Raw genomic sequence first — 11,941 nt, 5'->3', positions numbered from 1 at the left:
GGGTTTGAAGTAATTTTTTTCTTCTGAGAAGAATAATACAAGATTTTTCACAGGAGGCATCTGTTTTGGCTGGATCCAAGGCCTAAGTGTGGGTGGCCCCTTTCATACTGTTTGGAGGAGTTAGAAACTGTTCCTTACGACTTGCAAAGCACTGGTAGAGCATGTCTATATTAAAGTTACGATGGCTAGTTGAACTGGACGCTACGTCAAAGCTGTTGGCGAAAGCTTTCATAGATTGGCCTGGATTCTTTTTTTTTCCACAACAAAGTAGGACTTTGTACTATTTTGAGCGCTTCCGGGTCACAAGGCTTCCTAGAAATAATCTTCAGTGGGTCTTCGCCATCCTGCTCGACAAGTTATTTGAATTTTTGGACAAATCGAGTAGTGTGCACAACCATTTCAGCAAAAAAAAATGGTTGTCTATTTTCTATTAAAATTTGCAAAAAATACACAAATGTGTAAATCGCTTTTGTTCCTGATAAAAGATAACTATGTTGTCCTAAGGATGTATATTGAGCAACACACGGGGAAGGGTGACATTTATACCTAACTTTCTCTCTATAATAGTGTGAGTGTACCTTAAAACCGGTTTGTAGGGGTATGGGATAAGACCAGAGAAAGTTGTGTACGTTTAAAATAACTACTCTTTTTATTAAAAAAAGGGATACGACGCCTTGGTATTTTCTAAAAAAAGGACCCTGCATTTTATATCTAAAAATATTTTTAATTAAATCAAATTTTAAAAGCCGACCCTATTGACCTCCTCTAAAGTTGGTTTATTTGTACCTATAGTTTTATAAAACGTCATTTATGAGCAGATAAAAGTTTTTGTCATGAGACCGTTTAATATTTTCCTATTAAACAGTTTAAATAAAAACTTTATACTAATTTTAATTCAAGCATCGAATACTTTCTTTTACATAACTATTTTTCATAGTAAGGTACATTAATTATATAGATCAGGTTTGAAACTGGGATTCAAAATTTGCTGGTAGCTTATTTAACTTATATCAAACTGTAATTTAAAATGTTCTGGTAATTTTTAGAAGAAAAGTTAAATTAAGTTTATAATTTATTATTTCATTTACAAATTCTTTTCAACAAGCCAGACAAAATTAAATTTTGTTAATTTTTTAAATTAACTTAGACAATTTTTTTCTTTTCCTTGCTTCTAATTACGTATCATTTTATTTAATTATATTACATCAGGAAATTCATAGTTATCAAAAAAAAATTATATGGAACTTTTGTTTCCATATTCTTATGAAATCATTTAAGATATATTAGGATATTATTCTAGTTTACGCATATTTAAGTTAAATTCCTATTTCATCACTACAGTGTGCAAACTGAAGTAGTGGACTTGACTTAAAGTCATACTGTATTATTTTTGGGTGAATATTTTAAAATACTAGGTGTAGTATTAGGACGTGGACCAGAAGTCTGATAAAATCGATCAAGCAGCATTTACAGCTTTCCATGTCAGTGGTTTGACTGTGACGAAGTATATGAAGGATTTACGGAAAGCCTTTCATATTTGAAAGCATTGGCAACTGATTTCAGCAGTAACCAAGGCTGATCAAGTCAAGATTTGCCATACATTGTTAAATTAGTTAAAACATAATGGGTTAACAGTTCGTGAAATCTCAGCTAACCAGGCTAGGACTGATTAAATGACTAATGATAAGCTGAAACGCCTGCCAAAGTGATGATCTTCTTTTTTAAGAAAAACAACTATATAACAAAGTTTTCTGAAAAACATAAGAAAAAAAGTGTCTTATAAAAAAATTGATTAAATAAAAATTTAATAGGAGCTAATTTTAGAAAAAAAAATTACCTCCCAGGTCATTTGAAGCAAATAACAAGGACGGGGGTTAACAATAGAAGTATATTTTTTATGGTAATAAGTAATATTGTAATGTAACACAATGTCTGATAAGTTTAAAGTTTGAAAATAAAAAAATTTAACCTAATGAAATATCAATAATAAAAGTGTATGGTTTATTCAAATATTTGTCATTCATATAAAGTTTATTTAAGGATTTTCCTCCTGTGGATTTTAATAAATATTCATAGATATTATCCAAACTGCATCTAAGGGAGGAAAAGGGAGTTTCTTTTTCTTTCTTCTCTATCTCTACCGTCTTACATTTAATTGTTTAATAATAAATCAAACGTACATATTTATTTGCATATCTTAAAGTTTTTTTTTTTCGAGTAATAAAATATTTATCTTTACATTATGATTTCATATTAATTTTTTTATTTAAAAAGGATAATGTATATATATTACCAAAAGGTTTTCTTCTTATTGTCAGAATACAATCATCTATGGTCTTCCAAAACTTGTAAAGGAAATTGCAGCTGTGATTTGTTATTTTGAGACAATTGATGAAGATATGAAAAAATACTGGATTAAAATGGGACCTGAAACATGTCAGAATAAGACTTAGATGTGGGTGAATCTCAAAGATAACACAAATACTAACAAAGATACTTTTCTAAAACTTTGTTTACAAGAAAACTGGCAAATAGCGAATGTGTGGAAAAAGAATTGTTGGTGTATCCCCACTCAAAAGGATCTGTACTTTGTGGTGCTTGCAAATTATTCAGTACCAGTAATTTTCAGTCAGCTTTCACGATTGTCTATATTGACGGAAAGAACGCAACCGTGCACCTTGTTGAACATGAAGGAACGAAGAGCCAAAGAGGGTACTTGTAGTGGTTAAGTTTTTGGCGGAGCGAGGACTACCATTCAGAGAACACAGTGGATTTTTTGGACAAGCTGATAACGGGAATATCATGGGAGTTCTGGAAATCATTGTTAAGTTTTGACCCACTTCTGAAAGTTCATATTGAAAAATATGGCAATGTTGGTATGGGAACACCTTCCTATTTGTCTTCAACAACATGTTTGGAGTTTATTGAGCTGATGGGGAGCAGGTCCTTGCAGAGATCATCAGGCAAACAAAAGTGGCAAAGTACTTGTCAATAAGTGTCGATTCCATGCCAAATGTGACCAACATAGATCAGCTGATATTCATCATGAGATATGTGTCACCCGATGGCAGGATTGAGGAGCGCTTTGTTAAGTTTCTGCCTATTCAAAGTGTCTCAGGAGAGTCACTCTGCTGGTTTGTTCTTAGTGTCTTCGTGTTGGTGTAAATAACTGCAGACGCCAATGATACGATAATGCCGCCAATATGTCGTACTTACAGTGGCATTCAATCACGCATTAAACAGATTAACCCTTTGGCTGATTGGATACTGTGGACTGCATACACACTTAATTTAGTCGGGGTTACGAGCAATAACTGCTGCCTTGAGACGGATGAATTTTTTAGCTACGTACAGACACTTTTTCATTTTTCCTCCAAATCCACATCCCGTAGGCAGGTTATTACAGCAGGTTTAGAACCCAATGATAAGCACAGAATAGAAGCTTTAAAAAGTTTGTTTGACACGTTATGGTCCGCACACGCACAAGCGACAAAAGCACTGCACCAGAACTATTAAGAGATCCAAGAGTCCTTGATGATGTTAAGTGATGACTCCAGCAAAAATTTTATTACTCGAAATGAAACAAGGGCACTCTACAATAAAATAGAAAAGATAGATAATGCATTGATGTGCACCATGTGGAACAAAATACTACAAAGTTTCCATAAGACCAGTACTTACAATGCAAACTGTGGAACTGGACTTATGTAAAGCTGTCGATTTGATCAGCTCATTGAGGGATTATGTGCCCAACCTACGTGATAATTTTGACAACTTTGAGAGTGAAGAAAACATGTCTCCGACAGTGTCCAAGCAATATACAACGGACATACACATATACAGAAGACGAAAAAACAAGCAGATAAGGCAACTGAGCCGGACTGTTAGCAGCTGGGCCGTGGCAGGCTCAGAGCAATACTGCTCATTGCTGCCATAGATCGTCTCCTTGCTGAAATGGATCGGAGGTATCACTCCTACACACATGTTCAGTACACATTTGGATTTCAGAACAACATTCCATCTATCTCCACACATGACCTCTGTTCAGGAGCAGCTGTGCTCCAGAGGAAATATTGAAGTGATCTAGAAGAAGATTTTGTGGTTGAAATTGGAGAGTTCAGAGAATTCATTAAGGGGCAGGATGACACCTCAGAGAGATCACTACTGAGTCATATAAGAGGACGGAGACTACAGTCAGTGTTTCAAAAGTTGATTTTGAGACTCTTTTTTAATGTACCTGTTACCAATGCCACTTGGGAGCGTTCACTTTCAAAACTTGGACTTGTGAAGGATAAACTGACATCCACAATGGGCCAAAACAGACACAATCTCCTGTCTTTGATGAGTATTGAGAGTCATATTCTTAGAAAACTGGACTTTACCAGCCTCATCAAAGACCTTTCATTCAAGAAAACAAGAAAGAGATCCCTGGGCAAATAAGTTGTGTGTATTTACTGGGCTGCAGTTCTGTTACATTGCTGCCACACAAACACAGGTTTTCTGCTGCTTTACTATGTTTTTTCTTGAAATTGTATCACTCTGCCCCACTGCTTGATTTCTGCAAGGCGGTATATGCTGCTGCTGCAGCAGATGTGTCTTGGTTCAGAAAGCTTAATGTTTGTTAAGTATGCTGATGTACTTTAAATGGCTTTCTGTAGTATTTTTGTTACAAATACAGGCTGTTATAGTAAATGAGTGTTAAATTACTTTTTTCTGGGAGAACATGATGCATAAGAGAGGCCCCAGATAAAAAATATCCCAGGGGCCTATGACTACCTTTATACTTCCTTGGTCATATTAGCTAAGCTGCACTTCTCTAAACATTATTGAAATTGTCACGGTTACCATTTCATTTTTCTATTTCTTTTATTATACTGGCAAGTCATATTTTATACAGCTCTAGACATATACGTGTGTAGTTAATAAGGATTGAAGTGAGAACTAAAAAATAGTTGATGTGAGGTATTTGTCATGATTTTTTTCATCAAGATTAATTCTATCAATCTCAATTTTCATTACAAGATCTTTCCTACGATTTAATAATCAAGAAGGGTCTTGAAAAAGCTCATTTATTGACACATAAAGATATTAAATTAATTAAAAGGTAAAAAAACTATCCTAATGACGAGAAATTTTTATAAATTTTTAAGTGCTGGGATTCAGTTAACAAATATATCATGCTTCGGTTTTTTTTTTTAAATGCATGACATCATTTTAAATAGAGAGTAGTCAAAGAGAAAAACATAAGGTCATAAAGTATCAAAATTTAATTTTTAAAAAGCTTAATTTTATAAGTAATGACTTATTTTTCAAAAATAAATATAACACATAAATAAAGTAAGAGGCTTTAACCAAAAAAAGGAATGTTGTTTTCGTTCAAAGTTACCTTTTTTTAAATTATTTTTTTAATTCACTTTATGGAGCGGATAACCATTTCAAGCCATTGATTAGCTTAAACAGTATTTTTCCTCATCAAGAAGCAGTGTAAAATAAAAATAAAAGTAGAATTAGAATCAATTTGACTGAGTATGGTGGATCCCCTGGAACAAAAGAAATAAATAACAAGTCAAGTTAATTATAAAATACTAAAAGTTATTTCGATACTTTTTTTTAGCATGTTGAAGTCAAATTGTAACCTTGTTGGTTGCAGAATGTATTTTCCATTTTATATGATAAAACTTATTCACAGAATATTCCTTTTAGTTTTTTTTAGTATGTTAATAATTTTAAATCTCTTATTTGACAACTCTTGGTAAAAGAACATTGAATAAAAAGATTTAAATATACTTTTTTATGTGTGCTCTTTTCTTCATTACAAACTACTCAACTTTAATTATATATAGAGATGGGATTTGTATAAGACCTTGAGTAGAAGAGGGAGCGAGCGAGACATATATAGACTTCAATTAATAACCTAGTGAATATCAGATGCCTCTTATATAATTTTTGCTGAAACGAGGAGAACCGTTTATATTTAAAATAATATCAAGGTTGTGAAAATATTGTAATTACACAAGATACACAAGCTATCTGAACTGGAAAAAGGATTTTTTACAAAGGCAATTTTCTCTCTAAATAGTTATCAGATTGCAATAATAAAATACAATTCTGAAAGCTTAATATTGTATTTAAATTCATTAATATTTTTTTTATACTTAAGATGGATAAGATAACAAAACAACGACCAAATAAATAATCAACAAAAAACAAGAAAAGGAAAACGCAACAATCTTTTTTCTTTTGTTTTTTAAAAGTAGACTTTTCATTTCGTCTACTTTAATGATTATAGATGTTATAAGAATCGTGGAAACAGAGGTCTATACAGAGTACAAAACAAGTTTGTAACCCTCAGATTGACGTTAGTCCTCTATCATGATATTCTAAAAATATAGCTTATAATTTTAATTATCTAGGAGGTCTTGTATGCCTCATGAATCCGTGAAAGTCAACTTTCAGTAGAATTGCATGGAATGATTAGACTAACTGTCAATATCCTGAGTAGCACTGCCAAGGGGAATCACTTCTAAAATTACTGAAATTTGTGTTACTTTGTCAATTGTTTGGGTCCGGATCGAAAAGTTTTACCCAAAAATTCGATTAAAATTTTTAGCAAAGAATTTAATATTTGAATTTTTTTTTCAAAAAAACTTAATTCTTTTAAATTAATTTTGAATTTTTATTCACAAATATTTCAATTGAAAAAAAAACAGAATTGAGGGAATATCCGTGGATTTTTGAAACTTTTCATCTAAAAAGATATTATTTGAAATTTTGTTATGTATATAGTAATTACGAATAGATTGCTCATGAATAACGCCAAGGATTTGTTTGGGTTTTATGAGTATATTTGTAAAACACAGGATATTGGACCAGATAAATATCTTTTTTATGTTGCCGGACGAGTGTTACTTATTTATTTTCCAAATCTGTTCTCATAATAATGAAAGACAAAGTTCAATACTTAAAACTTGTTATGGAGTTACAGATGTAAATCCTTTTTTGGAATCGAAGTAGAATTGAGTAGCAATATCCCTGTATTTTCTACTTATATTATTAATAGATACAAAGTAGGATTTGGGTTTAATTAGTTCATCCATAACTACCTAAAGCTAATTTAATAAAATGTCAAGACAGTTGTACTGTTATCCCCACAAAAACGTTGTTCGAATTGTCAGTGTCCTTGTTAATTTTCACTTTCTATTTTTCATTTCATTTGTTTGAGTCAGAGTATAATTGAAGATTGATATTGGAGTAATTCCTTTCTAAATATGGTATGATTTTTGGATTTATTTCCGTTCTGTCATGGCAACTCGAAGCTAATCTAATATAACATCATGACGGCTGAGCTGCACTCCTCACAAACATTTTTCAATTGCCAGATTTCTAATTTTGAACATGCCGACAGTTTATATTATTTACAGCTATAGTTATAAGTGTTAGGGCAATTTACTACATTTATCTTGCATGTATAAAAATACTTGTAAATATACCATGTCATGCAAAATGGATATACCACTAATCAACGTGAGCTAACTTTAGCACCCACTGAGTCTCAGTTAAGTCAGACGTGATAGATTGCTTAAAAGACATTTATTAAGCACACAATGTCAGATATTATTTATGAATTTAACCTCCATTCCTCTTAATGACGCCTTCAAATCTGTGGCTACAGAAAGTGGATCACACTATGGTAATTTAGTCCCTTCTTATGAGCTTCCACTCCTTCTCCTCCGTGAACTGAAGGCCTTGGACTCGACTTGCCACCAGATAGAGTAATCCAAAGGATTCAGATTCGGACTCTGAGGAGGCCAGAAGCTATTGGGTTAAAACTCCATGCTTTCTTACATCCAGGGTTAAATAACATTGGCTGAGTGGGCGGATACCCCAGTCTGCTGGAAGACAAGGTGATCTTGAGGAGATACAGGAGTAGCTTGGTCTTTAAGACCTCCAAGTAGTCGGGCAAGGCGTCCGCCCACCTGTCTTGGACACGTGGTGGAGGTTCTACTTGTTGAAAACGGGGTCGACAGTTAATGTTTTTTCATTTGAGAAGTAGATCATAGGGTTGCAAGGATGCTTGAAATAATTTATGGAGGTTTGGCCGGCTCCAAACGGATATTTTGTTGTTGTCCAGGCATTAATGACATTTCCACGTACCTCTTGGACACTCCTCCGCTGGCCTTGATCGTCCTGGACATGGTGGAGGGAGCCACTTACCTTTTTTTTTTGGCAAATTTGGCCATGGACAAGTGGGGCTTGGCCTCAAACGCCTTCTTTGCCAATTCTGAGGTCAGTTTGGCAGGCCGTCCACTACTGAGCTAGATTTTAAGGCATTTTCCCTCTTCCAGAAGCTCTTTGACCCTTTAGACTGTCTGCCTCTCGATCCTCATTATTTTGAGAACTTAAGGTGCCCTGTGGTAGCTCAAATTGGAGCAGCAATCTAATTTCTTTTTCTTTTCTATTTTTGTTTACAAAAGTGATAGAGGCGATTGCAATAGCTCATTCAAAAGCTTAAATAGGTAGGTGTTGTATGAAATATTGGAAATTTACGTATTACAATCACTTTACTTCGAAAAATTAATCTATAGTAGTAGTACATCAAATGAAAACTTTCACAGCATTCATTTGTACAGTTCAAGCCTATTTTCAAATAAATCTGCCGAAAAATGTGACTCCCAAGATATTTTAAAGATTTTTAAACATACACCTATTTGATCTTAACACCTCACATATGAACAACTATAAGTGTACATGCAATATCGTCTTAAGTCTTTGTTGGACTTGGAGTACATTTGGAGATCGATATAATGGTCCAACCCCTATCAAAAACACATTTAAGGTCGTCCACATTCCTGTGAGAAGTATCACAGTCCTTGTCTTCCTCAAAGAATAATATTCAATAGTTCAATGATGAACAATCAACTGAGGACGGAAGTCAAATTAATGTTAGCCAGAAGTCCTGGAGATTCTCTACTAGCCACTTTTGGGTGTCCTTGCACTTGTGCTACGGCACCATCCTGCTGCCAGACATAGAAGATCCAAGATGAATTGGCATATCAATGGTGTAACTATGTTCTTCGTGGTGTCCAGTTACTCCTTAGTCCCAATCCTCAAACCCTTTTAGGAACCATGAGGGAGGCATCCTCTTCCCTTATTATACTTACACCCTGATCATCATGACCCTCTGCTGAAAACTTAGTATTTGGAATGGGAGGCACTTCCTTCATCTGTAAAGCCAGGTACCCATATTTCCAGAGCTATTTGGCCAGTTCTACCGTCCTCATCTTCGCGAGAAAATACACAGATTTGATCCATGGTGTTTGAGACCTCTTCAATTCAGACATCTTGGAGGCCTCAGTAAGGAAATATGGATTAGTATATGTGTTAATTTCCTGTTTTCATAGCTACCCGTCATTAAACGTCATTACAACTAATCTGCTCTCTTTCAAAACTATTAAAATATTCAGGGCGAGCATGCTAATTTTTGAGGGTTTTTACATCCCTAGTTGTTGGGTCTCACAGATAATAAAACATAAGTTAATTGATAAAAAAACAAACTGCATATCAACAAGCCCCTTCCCCCCCCCCCCTACTTAGGAACAAAAAAATAACTGTAGATATATACTCGTATACTAAAAATGTACTTTATTTTAAATTAACATCAATTAAGTGTTCTGTTACTTACTTGCCCTTTTCCCGGAAATAATTTATATCTATGCATAGAGCTAGTTATTTTGGAGAGCCTATGAAGCTTCTATCATTAATCATTTATGAATATACATACCTTCACATTTAGTAATATAGAGAAAGTAATAAAAAAGCGTGAAGCACTTTATTAGCAAATAGTAGTTTTCTCGCATTTTTTATTTTGTTTTCCTCAATGTATAAATTGTGTTTACATTTGACTTTAACCAAGTTGTGCTTTTTAATATGGATCATTTGGAGCTGCGTTTCCGTCTTTGGGTCAAGCACTTTGTTTGTTTTTAACTTGCATTGATTATTTTATAAATTTGTGTTTGTACATTAGTATTGCTACAGGATCTGTTGTAAGTATTTGAATCTGTGATAAAAATTATATTCCATCTAGACATTTCAAAATTATTCAGTCAAAAATACATTTCTTATGGATTTAAATTTTAAATCGCATAAGAAAAAATAAATGTGTCTAAATTTTCCATAGTATGGCTCATATATAAACGGTTTGCAAACAAAATTGTTACACTTGACCAAAGAAACTATGAAAAACTTGAAATTTGAGAAAAATAAGTCTAACAACACTATTATCTAATTTAATTTACTAAACAAACTATTAACTATATTTTCTATTCAAAATCTGATCCTCAATCAACAACTATAGAGTTCACATGAGTCCTGAAGTTCTTGCAGACATCGAAAACATAGTCTTCTGGCATGTTGGTGTACTCATTCTCCACAACAACTTCGAGGTCGTCAACATTAATGTGAAAAGTAACACAGGCCTTGCCCTCCATGAAGATCAATAGCGAACAATCTGTTAAAAATGGAGTCAAATTTAAGCTAGCTGGAAATCCTGGAGGGTGTCCACTAGTCACTTTTGCATCGTCTTGATCTTGCAGCTAGGGGCAGAATTCTGTTGCCAGACATAGGAGATTCCATCATGGTTCTCTACTGGAAACTTTGTCCTGTGGATGGATGGCACATCCTCCACCAGCCAAGACAGGTACCAATATTTCCTATCCTGATCTACTGTCCACATATTCGGGAGAATATGTACATAGTGAACCATTGTGCTTGAGCTAAGTGATGATCTTGATCCCCTTCTCCATGCCTCAGTGAGGAATTGCAGGTGTCATCTGCCAAGTCATTGACTACTAACCTGATGGTGGAGTCGGACACGCCTTTTTCCCTTACCAGATTTCTTATGGAATCTGCGAGTATTCCCTTCCATGTACTTTTTCAGGGTTTCCATGAGCTCGTTTGACCTCGTCAGACTATGGCCACCATTTACAGACATAGTCTTACTAGTTCCTTTCTTATCAAAATTGACCCAAGATACTGCTCACCTTTATAATCTCTGCAATCCTATTTTTGCTCACTATGGCGTGGAAAATATACTCTATCCTCTACCTATTACCCCTTTCATCCTTGTCGGTAGACTGATTCTCAAAAAAAAATAGAAAATAGATCTGTTTAAAATGACGGACCAATGTTTTTGCCTAAAAAATTGGGTTTTCAGATAACTGTACGTAACAATTTTGTTCACGTGCACTGTAAACTAAGACAGTATTTTTTTGCCGATCTAACTAATTCGGTTCTTTCAAGAAGTTTAGTCTAGACTTTTTTTACTAAATATTTCAGCATGTATTGGTATCATTCAAAATTGGAAATAAGACCAACTCTTTAAATGAATTCTAGTTGAAGACATGTTTGTTTCAGAATTTGAAGAATTAATTTATATGAAGTTAATTGTGTTGCATAAATCATCAATAGTTTAGTGAAAGGAAATCCATTATTTTCCATAGTTTATATTTTACGTTGAACATTCTAAAATAGGTTTACTCATGATAATGTTAGAAAGATAATAATTGAAACCTAAAAACCTTTTTAGACATTTATGTGATTATTTGAATCAGGATTGTTTGAACGCACATCAAAGTAGGCCACCATCAAGATTAAAATACACCATATTTTACAACGGGCAAGGAAGCAAAATTCTGGTTTCAACAATTACCTTCCAGTAATTTTCATGTCAAAGATTCCCTACACTGGGGAAGGCAATCAATAAATAACGTAACACTATCATTTTATATAGTATCTATCTGTTATTCCCCTTCTAGTAATGACACTGACAATGACTTGTAAACAACGTCAATGTAGTTATAAAATTAATTATTCAAAGTTATATTGATTTTATAACTGGATTAGCAGAAGAATTGAAGCTAGTGTTTCAAGATCCAAATCATCG

The 11,941-nt window shown here is 33.8% G+C and overlaps 1 protein-coding gene across 1 annotated transcript in view; it reads left to right on the top strand.

Moving 5' to 3' along the window:
- The first annotated feature begins 2,858 nt into the window (after positions 1-2,858).
- The window catches only part of LOC121125116 (uncharacterized), a 46,769-nt gene continuing 37,686 nt past the window's right edge, over positions 2,859-11,941 (top strand). Inside the window, exon 1 of the mRNA XM_071891571.1 lies at positions 2,859-9,972. The gene's annotated coding sequence lies outside the window, so the exon portion shown is untranslated. The remainder of the gene's footprint in view (positions 9,973-11,941) is intronic.

The sequence above is a fragment of the Lepeophtheirus salmonis genome, chromosome 10 (assembly GCF_016086655.4).
Source record: "Lepeophtheirus salmonis chromosome 10, UVic_Lsal_1.4, whole genome shotgun sequence".
In the NCBI taxonomy this organism is placed as follows: Eukaryota; Metazoa; Arthropoda; class Copepoda; order Siphonostomatoida; family Caligidae; genus Lepeophtheirus; species Lepeophtheirus salmonis.
This window is presented reverse-complemented; position numbering and strand designations above follow the sequence as displayed.